The sequence below is a fragment of the Muscardinus avellanarius genome (genome assembly GCF_963383645.1).
Source record: "Muscardinus avellanarius genome assembly, chromosome: 5".
Taxonomy (NCBI): Eukaryota; Metazoa; Chordata; class Mammalia; order Rodentia; family Gliridae; genus Muscardinus; species Muscardinus avellanarius.
In genome coordinates, this window is record NC_137790.1 from 58,360,028 (window position 1) to 58,377,781 (window position 17,754).

Below are 17,754 nucleotides of genomic sequence, written 5' to 3' on the forward strand. Positions count from 1 at the left end.
AGTGATGTGTGCATGTATGCCTCTACTACCTTGTACCCCATGTAAGACTACAATGCACCAATAAAAAATAACAAAACTTTGAGCATCTTTTCAAATGCTTATCAGTCACATGAATTGACTTTTGTCTGAGTTTTTTTGTCCTGCCTGTTTGTTTTGCCTGTTTTTATACAAGTATTTTCTTTCTCTTTTCAATACTTATTCTTGATATATTTTGTGTCTTTATGCTATGTCTGTGATTGTTAATTTACCAAATCTATCCATTTGTATTCTGAATTTGTACATAGTAACTTTTGTTTTATATTTTGATGTAGATAAATATATTTATCTTTTCTTTTTATAACTTACAATGTTTTGTCTAGCTTTGGAGGATTATATAGTTATATTTAGTCAGTCTTTCCTGATAGCCCCAGTATTAGTAGCCAAGGGAAACAACAACAATAACAAAATTGCCCTTTGTAAGTGGACAAATTAGGAACAGAAAGCCCCAGAATAACAATGACTTAAACAAGACAGAAGTTTGTTTTCTTTTATAAAGTCTGGAAGGAGCTAACCCATGGCTTTCCTGTGTATCCCATCATAAAGGATCAGATTTCTTCTATCTTGATGACTACTACTCATGGCTTCCATTCCCTAGATCAAGTTATTATTCAAATTCTGTCAGAGACCCAGCCATTTTGCCCAGTTACAGTTGGAAAGAAAAAAGGAAAGAAGAAAAAAAATATTCTTTAAAGTTATTTTCCCCCAGAAATAATTTGCCCTTCCCATTTACATGAGATTAATAAGATTTTGATTACATGGCTATGCCCAGCTACAAAGGATGCTTGTATTTCTCTGGCCACTAGAAACAGTCCTAATTCCAGGAGACATTATGTCTAGCTCAAAATTAAGGATTACAATAGTTTGGGACATGAGGAAAATGAACATTAGTCATTGAAAGACAGCTTCAAAACAGTAATTACTGCAGATTGGGGTTATAGCTCTGTGGTAGAGTGCTTGCCTAGCATGGACAAGGGTCTGAGTTTGATCCCTAACACTGAAAAAAAATTACACAATACATGACTGAGATATTTTAGAATTAATTATTTGGGGATATAAATCTTTTATGACAACTTAATGCTACTCTAAATAAATAGTAAATGTTGAATGGATAAACTTGCTTTCAATATTTCTCCAGAGCTCATTTACTTTTCCAAATCTCTTTCTTCTAATACAAGCACTCCCCTGTCATCATTTTTTTTTCATAGCCAGGTGGGCACAGATATTTTAACAGATGGTGCCTACTTACTTGGAAAATTGTTATTAGACAGAAGTGATCCAGCACCATCACACACAAGAGATTTTTTTCTCCTATTCACTGTTCAAGTTTATTAATTGCTCACCTTTTATACTGAAAGATCTCAACAACCTAGGAACTTCTTTGTGAACCTGGTATAATTATCAAAGAAAGAATCCATGGTGGGGTGTGGTTGGGTGTTTTAAAACGAGTGTCTCGGTTTAAAAGACTGACTTCTGTTTAGAAGCTCTTATGCCTAGCTTATTTTTAATGAGGTTACACATTCAAGTGAATATAACCAATTTCATCTTTTAACAGGTAAAGATGAAGACAAATGCCATAGCTTATAAAGTAGGTCATTGTTTCTGGGCATGGTGGTGAGCACTTGTAATTGCAGTACTTGGGAGGCTGAGACAAAGGATCTAAGGTTTGCTGCTGGTCTCAACAATTTAGCAAAACCTTGTGTACTCAGTGAGACCTTGTTTCAAAATAAAATAGGAGCTGAGCGTGGTGGTGCACGCTTGTAATCCCCGCATTTGGGAGGCTGAGATAGGAGGATTATGGTTTGAAGACAGCCTCAGCTACTTAGTGAGGCCCTTTGCAACTCAATTAGACCGTGTTTCAAAATAAATAATAAAAAATAAGGCTGGGGGTGTATCTTGGAGGTATAATGCTCCTGGGTTCCATCCCCAGTATAAATAAATAAATAAATAAATAAATAAATAAATAAATAGGGTTGGGGTGTAGCTCAGAAGTAGAATACTTCTGGGTTCCATTCCAGTTTCTCTCTCTCTCTCTCTCTCTCTCTCTCTCTCTCTCTCTCTCTCTCTCTCTCTCACACACACACACACACACACACACACACACAAATACTGCAAAGTTTTTGAGAAAATCATGTATCTAAATTTAAAATAAAATATTTGTATTACTAAAGAATGGTCTATAATTGGACACACAATAAGCAGAACAAGTTTATTCTTTGATCATGTCTGGTTGTAATTAAAAAAAAAAAGAAATGTCTAATTTTGGACTGCTCATACCTGAAAATTCCTGAGTCTGTCATTTAGCAAGAGGACTTTTTTTTTCATGATTAAAACTGAACACAAAATGGGCCAATAAAGCTAGACTCATATGCAGTAGTGCTTTGATAAACTTTCTATATGGCACTTTATTAAATAATTCATGCCACCTACACGCACATTAAAATCATACCTCATGTAAATTAGAGCTGCCTGATTTTTCTGCTGTGAACATATACTTCTAGGTGCAGCTTTTGGCAGTTTTCACTAAATCGAAGAAGATAAGTTGTGAAGTCTGAACTTTATTTCCCTATTCCACATATCCTGTTTGTTTCTTTTTCCTATTCCTATTTTCTTTCTTATGAAGTTAATGCCTTTCTCATCTTTTTACTTATTTCCAGTCAATTCAGCTCATGACCATTTTAAAAAAGCAGCTGGCCCATTGCCAGTCACATGGTGAACACTGGTGAATAAGGAAGGTGAATTCTGGAAGTGAGAAATATTCACACCAAAACAACAAATAGGAGCATACATAGAAAAATCATCATAAAAGGATTGTAATAAGGTTAAGGGCATAAAAATTATAATTTGATTCAGCTTAATAGAAAAATCATTATAAAAGGATTGTAATAAGGTTAAGGGCATAAAAATTATAATTTGATTCTGCTTATCACTAATTAACAATGGTCACAACCTAACTTGGTACTATGGCTCATGCCTATAATACCAGTACTGGAGAGGCTGAGAGAGGAGGATCGCAGATTCACAGCCATCCCCAGCAATTTAGTATGATCCTGCTTCAAAATAAAATAGGGTTGGGGAGATGAAGCTTGGAAGTAGAATGTCCCTAAGTTCTATTCCTATTATTATTATTTTTTTAAAGAAAGCCATATCCTGGCAGGACCAATAGGCATTAAGTATTATGAGTTCCTTTGGGTCTTAAACTTTTTGCAGTAGTCTTAGTAAAGCAGGCTGACATTACCAAATGTACTAAAATCGGGATGATGACTAGGTCTCTCTGCAACATGTCACCGATGGGGGCTTTGAGAAATTTGGTAAGGAATTATGTCTTTGAAAGCAGAGCCCCAACTGAGATGCATGAGATAATGTTTCAATGAAATTCAAAAGTACTAAACTCACACTGAATGTGGCAAGAAGATACAAGTTCTTGTGTTATCCAGAACTCTGTATGTTGGTTGTCATTATTGTCTTCTGTTTATAGAGTTGGAAGCAAGGCTTACAGAGAAGAAATGACCGCACAAAGTCATCATGCTAATATCCAGCAGATCCAGTGCACAAACATGCAGTCTGGCACCAAAGACTATGCTCTTAACCATTGGGCTTCTTGCCTCTGATTTAGTTCCAGAGATACTATCTGTAGACAATTAGCATTACACTTTACTGCCAGTAAAAATAGAAATGCAGAGATGGGGATTCTTCATATTTTATACCACTACATACAGAGAAGATACCTATATTATATAAAATTTCAGGACTATGATCCTTGGTGTTTTAGAAAAGGGCAGTGAAAATTGTGTGTTATAGACAGGACACAAAATACACAAAGTAAACCTACACTAAATTTTTTACAATATGCCCTGCTATTTTAAAATTAGGCTGACTATATTTATAATGTCATATAATGACCATTCCAAAATGATATCATAGCCTATTTCATGCTTTTATATAATAATTTGTGTACTACTCATTTAAGACCAGCACAAATAAAATTTTAGGCTCCTACTATCAGGCTATTTAATAAATTACAAACATAATAGTCTGCTGCCCATACTAGGCCTTCGAAAAAAATATAAAGATGTTTGACATAGTTCCCATCCTAAAAAAGGCTATGATCCTGTTGATACATGAGATAAACATAATTAAAATAATCATTTGAAATAGGAGTAAGTAAAACAGAGGGACAGAAAAGAGGATAATAGCCAAGAAGGCAATACTGCAATAAGAACACGAAAAATCTAAGAATAAAGAGGGAGAAACATGCAAACTGTATTTAGACATTCTGCCTGCAGTGGAAAAATAATTTTAAAAAATCAGATCGAAGGCACATATTGGACGACTTTGATTAGGGAGTTTAGATTTTATTCTAGATTTTGAAACATTCTTTTAAGATTAACACAATTTTTTTCTCAAACTACTATATGTCTTTTGACTGATAAGTCTGCTTACAACAAGATGAAGAAACAAGATTTACCATCTGTCTAAACCAATACTTTTTATGTGCTTTTACTGATGCATTAGTCTTACATTACAATGTAAATCATGTTGACAGTGACATACATGCACACAGCCCTTGGTGCCCCCTGCCTCCCCCATTTTTCCTCTTCCCAGTGCACAGTACTGAGATCCACGTTGATATATTCACGTATGTACACATAGTCAGCGGTAGTATTTCCATGAATAAACCTCACTCTTCCTCTTCTTCCCTTAGACCTCCTCCTTGGTTCCAATGAGGTTTCTTTTCCATTATCTGGAGTCCCTCTTATACATAACACAATAGATTCTAGTAACTCTTCAATAACTGAAGAGGACAATGATCTCTAAAGGAAGAGAAATAAAAAAGGTAAGTCACAAGACTGCTCCGGCTTGCTGTTTCCAAACCATGCCCAGCAACCTCATTGGGTTAAGGCAGCAGAGATGGGAGTCTGCAGTAGTCAAGATAGGCAGAGTGCATAGAGCAGAGTACTGGAAGGGAAGGAAGTGCTCAGAGACAGCAGCTGAAGAAGAGGCAAGAGAACATGAGTCTACACAGGAAAAAAGAATCATCAAGAAAATTAGCCAGACATGGTGGCACATACTTGGAATTCCAGCATTTGAGGGGCTAAGACAGGAGGATCACAGTTTGTGGTCAGCCTCAGCTACTTAGTGAGGTCCTTTGCAACTCAGTGAGAGCCTGTCTCTAAATAAAGAATAAAAAATCGGGCCAGGGGTGTAGCTTGGAGGCATAATGACCCTGGGTTCCATCTCTAGGACCACAAAAAAAGAGAGAAAGAAAAGAAAAAGAACATTCACAGTGAAGGGTTTAGGAGGCTTTTTTTTTTTTTTTGCGGGTTTGGGGATGGAATCCAGGGGTGTTCAACCTTTGAGCTACACCCCATGCCCTATTTTGTATTCTTTATTGTGAGACAGGGTCTCACTAAGTTGCAGAGGGCCTCACTAAGTAGCTGAGGCTGTCTGCGAACTGCCATACTCCAGTCTCAGCCTCCCGAATGCTGAGATTACAAGCATGCGCCACCACTCCCAGCTAGGAGACTCTTAAGCAGACCTCAACAAACTCCTTAAACAGTTTGGAAACATGCACCTCAACACAAAGATTTTCATGAGCAGAGAGAAATATTCCTCTCTGGCACATTATCTGCTTATAAACAAATTTATTATTTAAGAAAAGAAACAAACCAAATGAATTGCCATAGGCATATTTCTGGAAAAGAGTGACATCTCCTCAAAAAACTGAGGTAAATCCTTCAGGAGAGTATTCCAGAAAAAGACAGTAAGATATGATAGTCCAGCCAGGCGTGGTGGCGCACACTTGTAATCCCTGCGCTTGGGAGGCAGAGACAGGAGGATCGCGCTGGTTCGGAGCCAGCCTCGCTGGCTTAAGAGACCCTTTAAAAAAAAAAAAGATATGATAGTCCTGTGCATGTTATTACCCCTAAAGACTTCCCAGTGGACAAAACATGGAGGAGTAAGACAGTGACTGGTGATCCTGACCCTGTATATGTGTGTATTTGTATCTTATTTTTTAATACAAAAGGTTAAAATGTACAAATAATAAAAAATCTTAAAAACAGGAAAAGCTTATAGAATAAGAACATATGCAACATATTTTATATAGTTGTACAATGTGTTTGTGCTTTAAGGTGCTATTGTACAAGTGTCATTTTTTAATTAAAATTTATAAAGTAAAGAAATTTACCATGGACTAGGTCAATGGTAAAACACTTACCTAGCATGCACAAGGCCCCTGGATTTAGTCTCCAATATTGTGACAAAGAAAAAGAAATTACAGTAAGCTGAGGTTATTATGGAAGAATAACTTACAAGGTTAGTATAGCTAAGTGTTTATGACACTTAGTACCATACAGGAGTGCACAGTAACGTTTCCGGTCTTCATGCTCAGTTCACTCATCACTGAGTCACTGACTTATCCAGAACAACTACCAGTCCTGCAAGCTCCATTGATTGTAAGTGCCCCAGAGAAGTATACCAGTGTTTTTAATCTCTCATAAGTTTTCATTTTACCTTTGGTATGGTAGATATGTTTAAGAACAAATTTTTACCATTTTGTTACAGCTGCCTCTAGCATTTAGTACAGTACTATGCTGTGCAGGTGTGTTGCCTAGAAGCTATCGGTTAAACCATATAGTCTAGGTGCATAGTAGGCTATTTCATCAAAGTACATTTTATGATGTTCACACCATGACAAAAATCAAGTAATGATTCATTTCTTAGTGTATATCCCTACTGTTGACAAGTGACCGTATATTGTCAAATAGATTGGCCTAATTTTTTGTTTTCAAGTAAGTTAATATAATTGGCATTATTTTGTTATCATATGTGATTGAAGTTCTCTGATGTTATTTTTGATGGTTATTATCATTCGGCTTTCTTAAAAATCCTAGGTATCTCATTAGAATTCTGCTAGTGAGCAGTATAATAATTTGTGCAGCAGCTGGAGAAGGATAATATATTTCACAGGGTTTTTTAATGACAAGAAATGCTCTGGTAGTCATCCATGAATAGAAAGCAGAAAAAGCAGAAAGCACTTCAAATTTTTAAGTATTTTTTGAATAAGTATTTTAGAAATGCTGATATTAAATATCTTCTTGATTCTGCACCTGGCATCTCACTTTACCTCCATACTCTAGAATGTATTGTTTCTTCTTATCTGTAGATTCATCCTCTCTCAAGATTCTGAAGTCAGTTATGAATTTGATTGTGAGGTATTAAAAAAAGAAAGAAAGAAAAACCCTTAGAAGAAGGCAAGGTGGTAATTTCAGCTTGCTGAATTCACTGATTCTCCAGATCTAATTTTATGTCCAGATTCTACTACTTAGGCTTTTTTTCTTTTGATTAAATCATATGTTACAATAATTACTAAGTCCTGATTGTGGATAATTTGACCGCCAGAAACAGGTTAACATTTGCCGTAGAAAGGTCTAGGGGTCATGGAAAGCCATGATTAGACTGATGGACTCACTGAAAGCAGCCTTTTCCTCCAAGGTAAACGTTCCTGTGTCCCTTGCGGGTGTCATTTCCCAAGTATCCCACTTGTCAAACATTGTCTCATAATCTTCTGTACATACTCAGTGGTTTTATTGCTAAACACTATCTCCAAGACACTGCAATTGTTTTGCAGTTTGCCTGGTTAGACTTTGCCCTCCCTCACTGCACATCTACTAGTTAAACATTACAACTCAGACCCTGTACATATGCAGTGGCATCCATAGCTCAACTTCTCCCCTTTAGAACAAATAAAAGCTGTGGACCAGTGTCCAGCGGGCCCTTTGCTAAGAGTGAGGTACTCTGGCCTTCCACACTCTATCTACTCTGTCTTCATCATTCTTTTACCCTCAGGCGTGCCACAGGATAGTAATTGACACTAACAATGGACTCCTTACTACATGTATTTTGCTTTATTCTTCAGACTTTCGACTGAAATTCTGGTAAGCACTTCTGCTTGAAGTTTTTACTGCTTTCTGTTAAGATCTTCCTTAGGGCAGACTGCTCTCCAGACTGTTTAGCCATGTCCATTTTGTCTACTCCTTTGTTAAAAAACTACTGCTGCTGCTGCTGCTGCTGCTGCTGCTGCTGCTGCTGCTGCTGCTACTACTACTGCTACTGCTACTACTACTACTACTACTACTGCTACAGCCTTATAATCCCTTAAACTTTTTTACCTTCTCACTACATTTAAACTAAGTGAAAGTAGTCACAAAAGATATAGACTTTGAGATTAGGAAGAATAATTCACACACACAAAATTTATCTCATAAAGAAGGCCTCTGGCATAGAGAAAATTTTATTTAACTCTGTCATAAGAATCATATCACTATCTACAAATATATTATACTTTAAAGTTATCAAGTGTGGGAACTTGGCAAAGTGGAACTACAGCCTCAGTAGCCAGTATGTTGGTTTGACAATTAATCTTAATTTATCAACACAAAGGCATCACTTTGAGCTTCACAACTTTAATTCTCTCACACAAGTCTGGCTTTTAATTTTCCATGGTTGTTCCTTAACAACAAAGGGTTATATGCTCAATCTTATCTTGAAGGACTACAGTGCTTCTGAAATCAAGAGAAAAAAATCCCTCCTAAATTTACATATGCACCAATATGATAAACAGAACCAATATAGGATGTGTATAATACACGTGTATGTGTATGTGTGTGTGTAGAGAGAGATTTTTAAAAATCACTCAAGTTATGCAGGCTGAGCAGTCCCAAGACCTGAGTTCTCATTGGGAGGTACAGAAGTGTTTATTGCAAAACAATAAGGCAAGAGAAAGAAATTAAAGTGATACACATAGGGAAAGAATTGAAATTATCTGGTTGCAGATGACATGATCCTATACTCAGAAGACCCAAAAATCTCAAACAGAAGCTTTCTAGAGCTGATAAATTCAGCAAGGTCAGCTCTTAATTACATCCTACCCACTATTGGTTTTGAAATTGGTTTGTTCCTGTTTCTCCAGAGATGTAAGATACATCATTAGATTATTTATTCAGAATCTGATTTTATATAAAAATTAAGAGATTTAAACTTTTCTCTTCAAACCACCTTATATTGTCCCAGAGATTTTGATATGTCATATCTCTATTTTCACTCAAATCTAAAAATATTCAACTTTTTTTCACCCATTCCTGGAGTTTTCATTTTAGAAACTCCACACTCTTTATGGTTTTCAGCTCTGGCCCAAATCAGCCATATTTGTTTGTTATGTCAGTATGCTGAGGTCAACCTCCTCCTTGCCTGGCCAACTCTAGAGCTGGGAGATGAACAGGGAATGGCATGCATTTTGGAGTAAATTTCTCCCTTAAAATAGCTTTTTATTGTCAAGGGTGAGGATTACAAGTACAGGTCTGTTGAGGCTGCTTCTGGACCTGTCACCTGCTGTTTAAATCGGTTAAACATTCCTATCTTTTCATTTATGGTGAAAAATTTCAAAATACTTTGTTTTTGATGTTGGAAAGCTATAGACACTCACCATGCAATAGCTCAGCAGAACTTCTTGCTCCCTTTTCCCATTCTTTCCTCTCCCCTACTTCCTATTTTGGATTATTATTGATTCCATTTTGTCAGATTGTTTCTCCTTCTCTGCATCTTGGTAATGTCTATCATGAATTTGGTCTACTGCATCTAAGCTATGAAGTTTTATAGGCACAAAGTTACTAAGAACATTCATTTATTAATATTCATGGATTTCTAGTAATAACCACTTTCATTTAGTGGACCTATGACTGTAGGCTGTAAACTCATCAAATGTGTCTATGTCTTTTCCTGTTAAGTAAGCCCTGAAGGCCAGAAGAGGCTGGAGTTGGGTAATTTTCCCACTCCACAAACTGATAAGGCAGTTTTTTTCTTGTTGGTTAAAAGTCTGTTTGTTGGATAAATTTCAAATTTACTCTCCTCACACCAACCTGCATATAGAGGGTGCTTTCTGTTCTGGTCATTGTAAGAAGCTGGTGTGTGTGTGTGGGGGGGGCAGCCAGGGGTAAAGCCTAATAAAGTGTAAAGATGGGGTGAGAAGTTTATTTTTTTACTGCTAATTTATTACAAATTCCCAAGAACATTTTGTTACTTTTTTCCCCCCAATCTTTTCAACATCCTATTCTAAAGTTTCCTTGATCCTTTTTGCTCAAATGCCAAAAGCTATGTACTGTCAAAAGGCATGGCAAGACTGGCAACTGCCTTACTGTTCTCAGTGATGACTCTGGATCTCTACTTCTTATAGACATAGGCATTACTGGTAGTTGCTAGAATTTGAGTTCAGCAGAAGTTTCCCATCTTTGGGAGTGACCACTTCCTACGAAAGATGAGCTTGTAGTGGTACTCCTTAAACCACTGCACACAGGTCTGTAGGGACTTCTTCCAACTCCTTGGAGCCACAAAAATAGCAATGATATGAGCCACATTGGAAAGGATGCGAGCCTACTAACTCCTCCAAGCTGAGGCCCCTGCCAGCAAGTACTCTGGTATTATAGCTTAGTAAGCATCTTACTCTTAACTGGATGAGTTCAGAAGGTGGACAATGGTTAATGGATTTTTTTTCCCTTGTTGGCCCTTGAGTCACTGGGTCTTAGAGATCATCTGGTTAAACCACATGCTTACTGCTATTGTCAGTCCTTATAGAAAAGAGGCATCAAGATCATGACATTCTGTCTGGGCACTATGATTTACCTACAGTCCTCCAAAGAATGGCTGATCAGGATTCCCTCAAGGGTTTTAAACTTTCAAGCTAGTTCACATAGCTTCTAGCAATTTATCAGTAAGTTAAGTGCCCCAATCAATGTTTCAGGTAAGCCCAATGTTTTCAGGTAAACTGATTAACATAATCTGTCTTCATCTATCTCTACAGTTTCCAATATGGTATTTTCCCAGTGACTTCAATTATCTAATGGATTAAAACACACAGATTTTTTTTTCATTTTCTTTAGCTTTCTTACTGTGAGTGTAGGAGACAAGTTCCTTGCATGTCAGGGAGAAACTGGAAATCTATGTATTTTATCTTAGTTTTCGAATTTTTGCATCATGTAACTTAATATTCAATCCCTTAGTGTCCAAAGAGAAAATCTCATATAATTTTTAAAATTAGGGTGATGTTATTGCCAGATCTAAAAGGAACATAAAAAAGTAAATTTGACAAAGTTATTACACTACTTGGATCTACCTATAACAGCAATAATAAGTCTCCTATTCAGTAGCTCAAGGATAGCTGCAAGTCAAGTCATGGCCTTAATTCGTCTAATATTTTCAAGGATATTTGCATGAGATGCCATTTAAACTAAAAGGTTCAGGGTGACCTGGTTTATTATTCTGAGTATTTTTACATGGCCAGCTTCAAATATGCACCACCAAAACATTTTTCCTTTTGATCCTATACAATTTTCCAATAGTCTTATAACCCTTCCCTTATAATCAAAGATTTATAATTTTATCTGTGTAAACATAATAAATATTTACTATGGGATAAGTAGCAGTGAACATTTTTGGACTTTTTAAGAGACTAAATGCCACTTCCAAATAAAAATATTAACATAGAATAGAGAAACTATATTAAGTTAAAAAATCAAATCAGCAAGGCTATTAAAATTATGTGGTAGTCAAGTATTAGCCAGGCATGGTGGTGCATACCTGTAATCCTAGTTCTTGTGAGGTTGAGACAGGGAGGATCACAAGTCTGAAACCAGCTTCAGCAATTTAGCAAGATTCTCAGCAACCCAATGACACCCTATTTCAAAACAAAAAATAACAAAGGGCTGGGGTTGTAGCTCAGAGACAGAATGCCCCTGGCCACAATTCACAGTCCCCGTCTCACAGAGAAAACTAGTCAGGTATTATTTAAAAAGCGGTTTGTTCTTAGTGTCCATAAATCTGTCAAGACCTAGGAATAAAATGAGATAAAAATTCGAGACATATTGTATTATTATTAAAAGTTAGCAAATGTTTTTCCAAATAATCTCTCTTGGAAAAGTAAAAAAAAGTGCAACTTCAAAATGAATTTTATAGATAACTCATTTATTGAAAAATACTATAACATACAAAGAAAGGCTGTTCTGCAGCAAGAATTTTTTTTTTTTGTGGTACTGGGGATCCTAAAAGCCCTTCTACCTCTGGGCTACACTCCCAGACCTATTTTTTATATTTTTATTTGGAAACAGGGTCTCTTAAGCCAGTGCGGCTGGCTTCGAACCTGAACGATCCTCCTGTCTCCGCCTCCCAAGCGCGGGGATTACAAGCGTGCACCACCATGCCCGGTGAAAAATTCTTTTAAAGACAAAAATAACACTTCATAAATTAGCTTCTTAATAGAAAAAAATTATGTTGGAGAGCAACTCAGACACTATAGTAGTCAATGAAATTATTTAGTCTATAAATTATTCTAAGTGAAGACACATCTATCACATATGTTATCTCTATTCCATTTTTCCCTCATGAGAGATAAACACATACTGAAAGCCTATTAAAAAATCATGATGTTTTTCTAAAGTTTTTTTTTTCGTGGCACTGGGGACAGTACCCAGAGGCGTTCTACCTCCGAGCTACACCTCTAATCCTATATTTTATTCTTTATTTTGAAACAGGGTCTGAGCTGCAAAGGACCTCACTAAGTAGTGAGGCTGGCTGTGAACCACAATCCTCCTCTCTCACCCTCCCAAATGCTGGGATTACAAGCGTGCACCACCACTCCCGGCTTAGAGTTTTTATTTCTAATAAATACATAATATTCTCATTCATTCTCTCTCTCTCTCTCTCTGTGGTGGTACTGGGGTTCCTGGAAATCCTTCTACCTCCGGGCTACACTCTCAGACACCTATTTTTTATATTTTTATTTGGAAACAGGGTCTCTTAAGCCAGCGAGGCTGGCTTTGAATCTGTGTGATCCTCCTGTCTCTGCCTCCCAAGCGCAGGGATTACAAGCATTCGCCACCACACCTGGCTAATATTCTTATTTTATAGAGTAAAAGTTAAATAAGCACTTTCCTTAGGTAAAGCCAGAAGTCAAACCTAGATGTTATACAATCTATGAAGACATGCTTTTAAGTTAAATTACAAAGATAAGAGATGAAAAAGGAGGCATTACTACTGGCAGTGTAGAAATCCATAGGATTATCAGAAACTACTTTGAAAAACTATACTTCAACAAAATGGAAAATCTGGAAGAAAATGACAACTTTCTAGATAAATGAAACCTTCCTAAACTGAGTCAAGAAGATAGAGAGCATTTAAACCAACCAATAGCAATCAACGAGATTGAAACAGCAATAAAGAGCCTACCATCAAAGAAAAAGCCCAGGGCTGGATGAATTCCCAAGTGAATTTTATAAAACCTTTATAGAAGAGCTAATCCCAATACTACTCAATCTATTTCGTGAAATAAAACAGTATTGATTGTAAAAATTTTAGAATACAAATAGGTCAATCATAATTTCATTGCTAAGGAGCTACCACTATCCTTTTTACGTAAACCTATACACACATCTATCTTAAAGATACACATATATATATAGTATCTGGGAATACAGGCATGTTCCACCACAACTGGCCATATTTATTTATTTATTTATTTATTTATTTATTTATTTATTTATTATTTATTTGTGTGGTACTGGGTTCCTGGAAGCCCTTCTACCTCCGGGCTACACTCCCAGACCTATTTTTATATTTTTATTTGGAAACACAGTGTCTTAAGCCAGAGAGACTGGCCTCGAACCTGCGCGATCCTCCTGTCTCCGCCGCCCAAGCGCGGGGATTACAAGCGTGCACCACCACACCTGGCCATATATGTTTAATTTTTAACTACATGCCAGTTTGTGTCTGAATCATGGGACTTCCTTTCTGAAGATATTACATAAACTTTAAATATTTGTCTAATATAAGGGGCCTAGGCTCACTGTTCTTTCATAGTCTTTTCAGTTCAAAGATGCTAACTAGCTATGAACATAACACAGATTGCTGTGTAGTATTTATCCTAGATTTTGTGGATAATTGAAAACCCAGTCTAATTAAACATGAACAATGTTGATTTTCCTAGGGCTAATCAGAAGCCCTTTTATTTGAAGTCTGAGAAAAGGACCAGGTCAGACACTCTAATACATCATATCTTTTGGCTTATTGAGGTTAAGTGAGATGAAATATAACTCTTAAAACAACAGAGAAGATAATGGAATGGAAAGGCAGGCTCATGTTCACTAGCTACTGCCAAATTCTCAGCTACGTACTAGAAAATTAGTTTTTAATAACATAATGAAACTAAAATCTGATCTGTTAACTTTGAAAATGTCACTCTTATAAAAAGATTATAAGAAGTTATTTGTTATGTATTGTAGGATTAGCCATATTTTTTGAAATCCCAAGCAAGATCATTTAACACTGTGTCTTTGGGGAATTAAAAACTAAAAATGCATTTAGATGAGAGACAAGATGCTTACTTCTTTTTGTGTTTAATGGCCTTTATGAAAGGATATTTGTATCTCAATGCACAAAAAAGCTAGGTTCTAAGAATTATTACATCACTTATTCATGGTGATATATTTTTTCTAGTCTATTTATGAAATGTTTAGATGAACAAAAGTGTAAGTAAAATAGACCTTAGTCTTTGAAAAGCAGCAAAAAATAAAGTTCAAAGAGATTTGTATATTCAAAAGAAAACATGATTTTTAAATTCCACAAATGTTTCCTCTTAATTTGTGGACAAATACGTAGTAGGTCCATTTGGAAAAAATTAAAAATCTATTTTACTTTTTAAAAATTCAGCATCTTGAAGGTAAGTTCAGTAAAGGATGGAAATATGTAATTATTTTTATAACCTAACACTGTGTTATTATGGGTACGAGACACTTAATATTTATTGGTGATCATTCAGAAAGCCAAGCCAAATGACGACCCAAATATTCTCTTGACTTAAATGTGTAATTCTCAAACTAAGGGGTCTATGATGAAAAATAATATCCAAAAGATTTTATGGTTAAAAAATATACAAATTTTTTTTGGTATTGGGGACTGAACCCAGAGGTATTATTCCTCTGAGCTTCAGCCCCAGCCACATTTTTTTTTTTTGAGACAGGGTCTTTCTTAGTTGCTGAGGCTGGCCTCAAACTTGTGATTCTCCTGTTTCAGTCTTCCAACTACTGAGATTACAGGAATGCACAACCATGCCCTGCTAAAATTTCCATATTCTTATACTATTTGTTTTCTTAAACTACAGAAAGAAAATCTTAAATTCTAGGCTTGTAAGAGTGTATGTATGTATGTGTGTGTGTGTGTGTGTGTGTGTGTGTGTGTATATATATATATATATACATATATATATATATGCTGTATTAACTAACTGCAAAGCTGTAAGTACTGTTTTAATGTTTTTAATGATATTATAAATGATAAAATCTAGATTGCTATTCAAAGGATATCATAAGAAAATCTTCAATTTCTACCACTAAAAATAAAAGAAGTGAGACTATGAAACTTTAATGCAGCAATAAAAGTATTAGAACAAAAGAAAATGACCATTTGGCAACCATCAAAGTACAACTGATTCAGGCAAGAAATATCAATGCTTAACCTAATGGAGGAAAGTGGGATGAGAAATAGTATATTTGTAGTTTTTCCCACAAATTATTACTTCCAAACAGAAAAACTAGTTATTAAACTGATGAAACTATATTATTTATATTATTGCATACAAATAGGTAAGTATATTGATGATCTTGAGAGCCAGAATTTTTCCATGTACTTGTTCAAAACAAAAATTGTAATGCTGTTTGGGGGATTATTTTTGTGCTGTCTATGTTTAACTATAGCATTAAAGATGAGAAAATGATAAATTGTCCTACATATTTGCAAGGTTTCTATATTTCATATTAAATGTTACAATATTAACTCTAAATGGACAGTGAAAGTAAATTCTTTACTTTGTCAAAACAAATAGAAAGCCAAGAGGTGGCGCATGCTTGTAATCCCAGCATTTGGGAGGCTGAGACTGGATCGTGGTTTGTAGACAGCCTAAGCTACTTAGTGAGGCCCTCTGCAACTTAGTGAGACCCTGTTTCAAAATAAAAGTTAGGGTAGAGGGTGTATCTCGGAGATCAAATGCCCCTGGATTCCATCCCCAGACCTGAAAAAAAAAAAAAAAAAAAAAAGAGAAAAGAAAAAAAGCAAAGACAGACCTAATAATATCTTGTCCAGAAGTCATAATGCATTTTGTATATTACCCATACAGGTTAAAAATAAAGAGTAGAAGAAATATAAAGAACTAGATAGCTGTATTATCAAATAAAATAGATCTCAAGATGAAGATTATAAAATATAGATGACATTTGGTGAGTAGATTTAACATTCAATACCAAATCTTTAAATCTATTTTGTTAATAAAGTTTTACTGGGACACAACTACAACCATATACTTAATACTTATGTATTGTCCAGAGCTTCTTTTATGCTACAATGTAGCACCATGTCAGTAGTTGTGAAAGACAGTATGTCTCATTAAACCTAAATAGGTTTAGAAAATAATTAAGATAATCACTTAAGAGAATTGGCTAAGGTTAAGACAATCACTTTACATTCTTAAGGTAACTAGTCTTTATGACATTTAAGTAAACAGACCCAAAAGAGCAGTATTCTGATCATTTCCTAACTACATTTTTAAATTTTACATTTCCTCCTAGTTACAATATTATATTTTTATTATGTTTTTGGCCTGACATTAAATTAATAGAAAGTTTAGCATATGTATTAACCAGCCAAATTTTAAGAGAAGCCTCTATAAGTGGTAAGTAAAAGAAATTGTGTTAACATATACTTTGGAGACAAGTATATGTTGTTCCTAGCAAAATTTTCAGGCTTTGAAAAATAGTATTTAATTATATTTTTGCTAAATTTTGTTCTCTCCATTAGGACAACATATACACACAGGAATCACTAATGAAATCCTGATTTATGGTAGGAGCTCGAAATTGACAGTAATTTTTTTTTTCCTGTACTGGGGATGGAACCCAGGGGAATTCTACCTCTGAGCTATACCCCAGACCTATTTTTTATTCTTTATTTTGAAACAGGGTCGCATTGAGTTGCAATGAGGCTAAGTAATGAGGCTATCTTCGAACCTATGATCCTCCTGTCCTCAGTCTCCCAAATGCTCGAAGTACAAGCATGCGCCACATGCCCGACTCAATAATAGTTTTTTAAAGAAAAAACTTTACATATTATATTTTGGTCTTACCTTGAGACATGTAGAATCAAAAGCAAAAAACCAACAACCAGAAAAGTGCCCAATAAATTAAGCATATTAAAGAAACTAATAGAGATTAGTTTCAAGAAACAAGAGGCAGTAAGAAAGTGATAGAGAATATTAGTACTAACCTTGAGATTATAATTTTTCCTCTTCAAAAAGATTAAAAATAAACAGGCTCAAATTGTATTTTAAAAAGGTTAAGACTGTTATATATATATATATATATGTAGGTATGGAGCTCAGTGGCCCCCCACCCCCATTATTTGTAGAGGATATGTTCCAAGATCACCAATAAGACACCTGAAACTAATGGAAGTACCAATCATACATATATTACCTATAATATAGATTACTTTATAAATTAGGTACAGAGATTAAAAATGATAAAACAAAGCAAGTATACTAGTCTCTCAAAATATTATTTTGCTATACTCTACATTCTTATGATTATTTGAAGTGATACTTAAAGAAAGTACTTTCTGGCT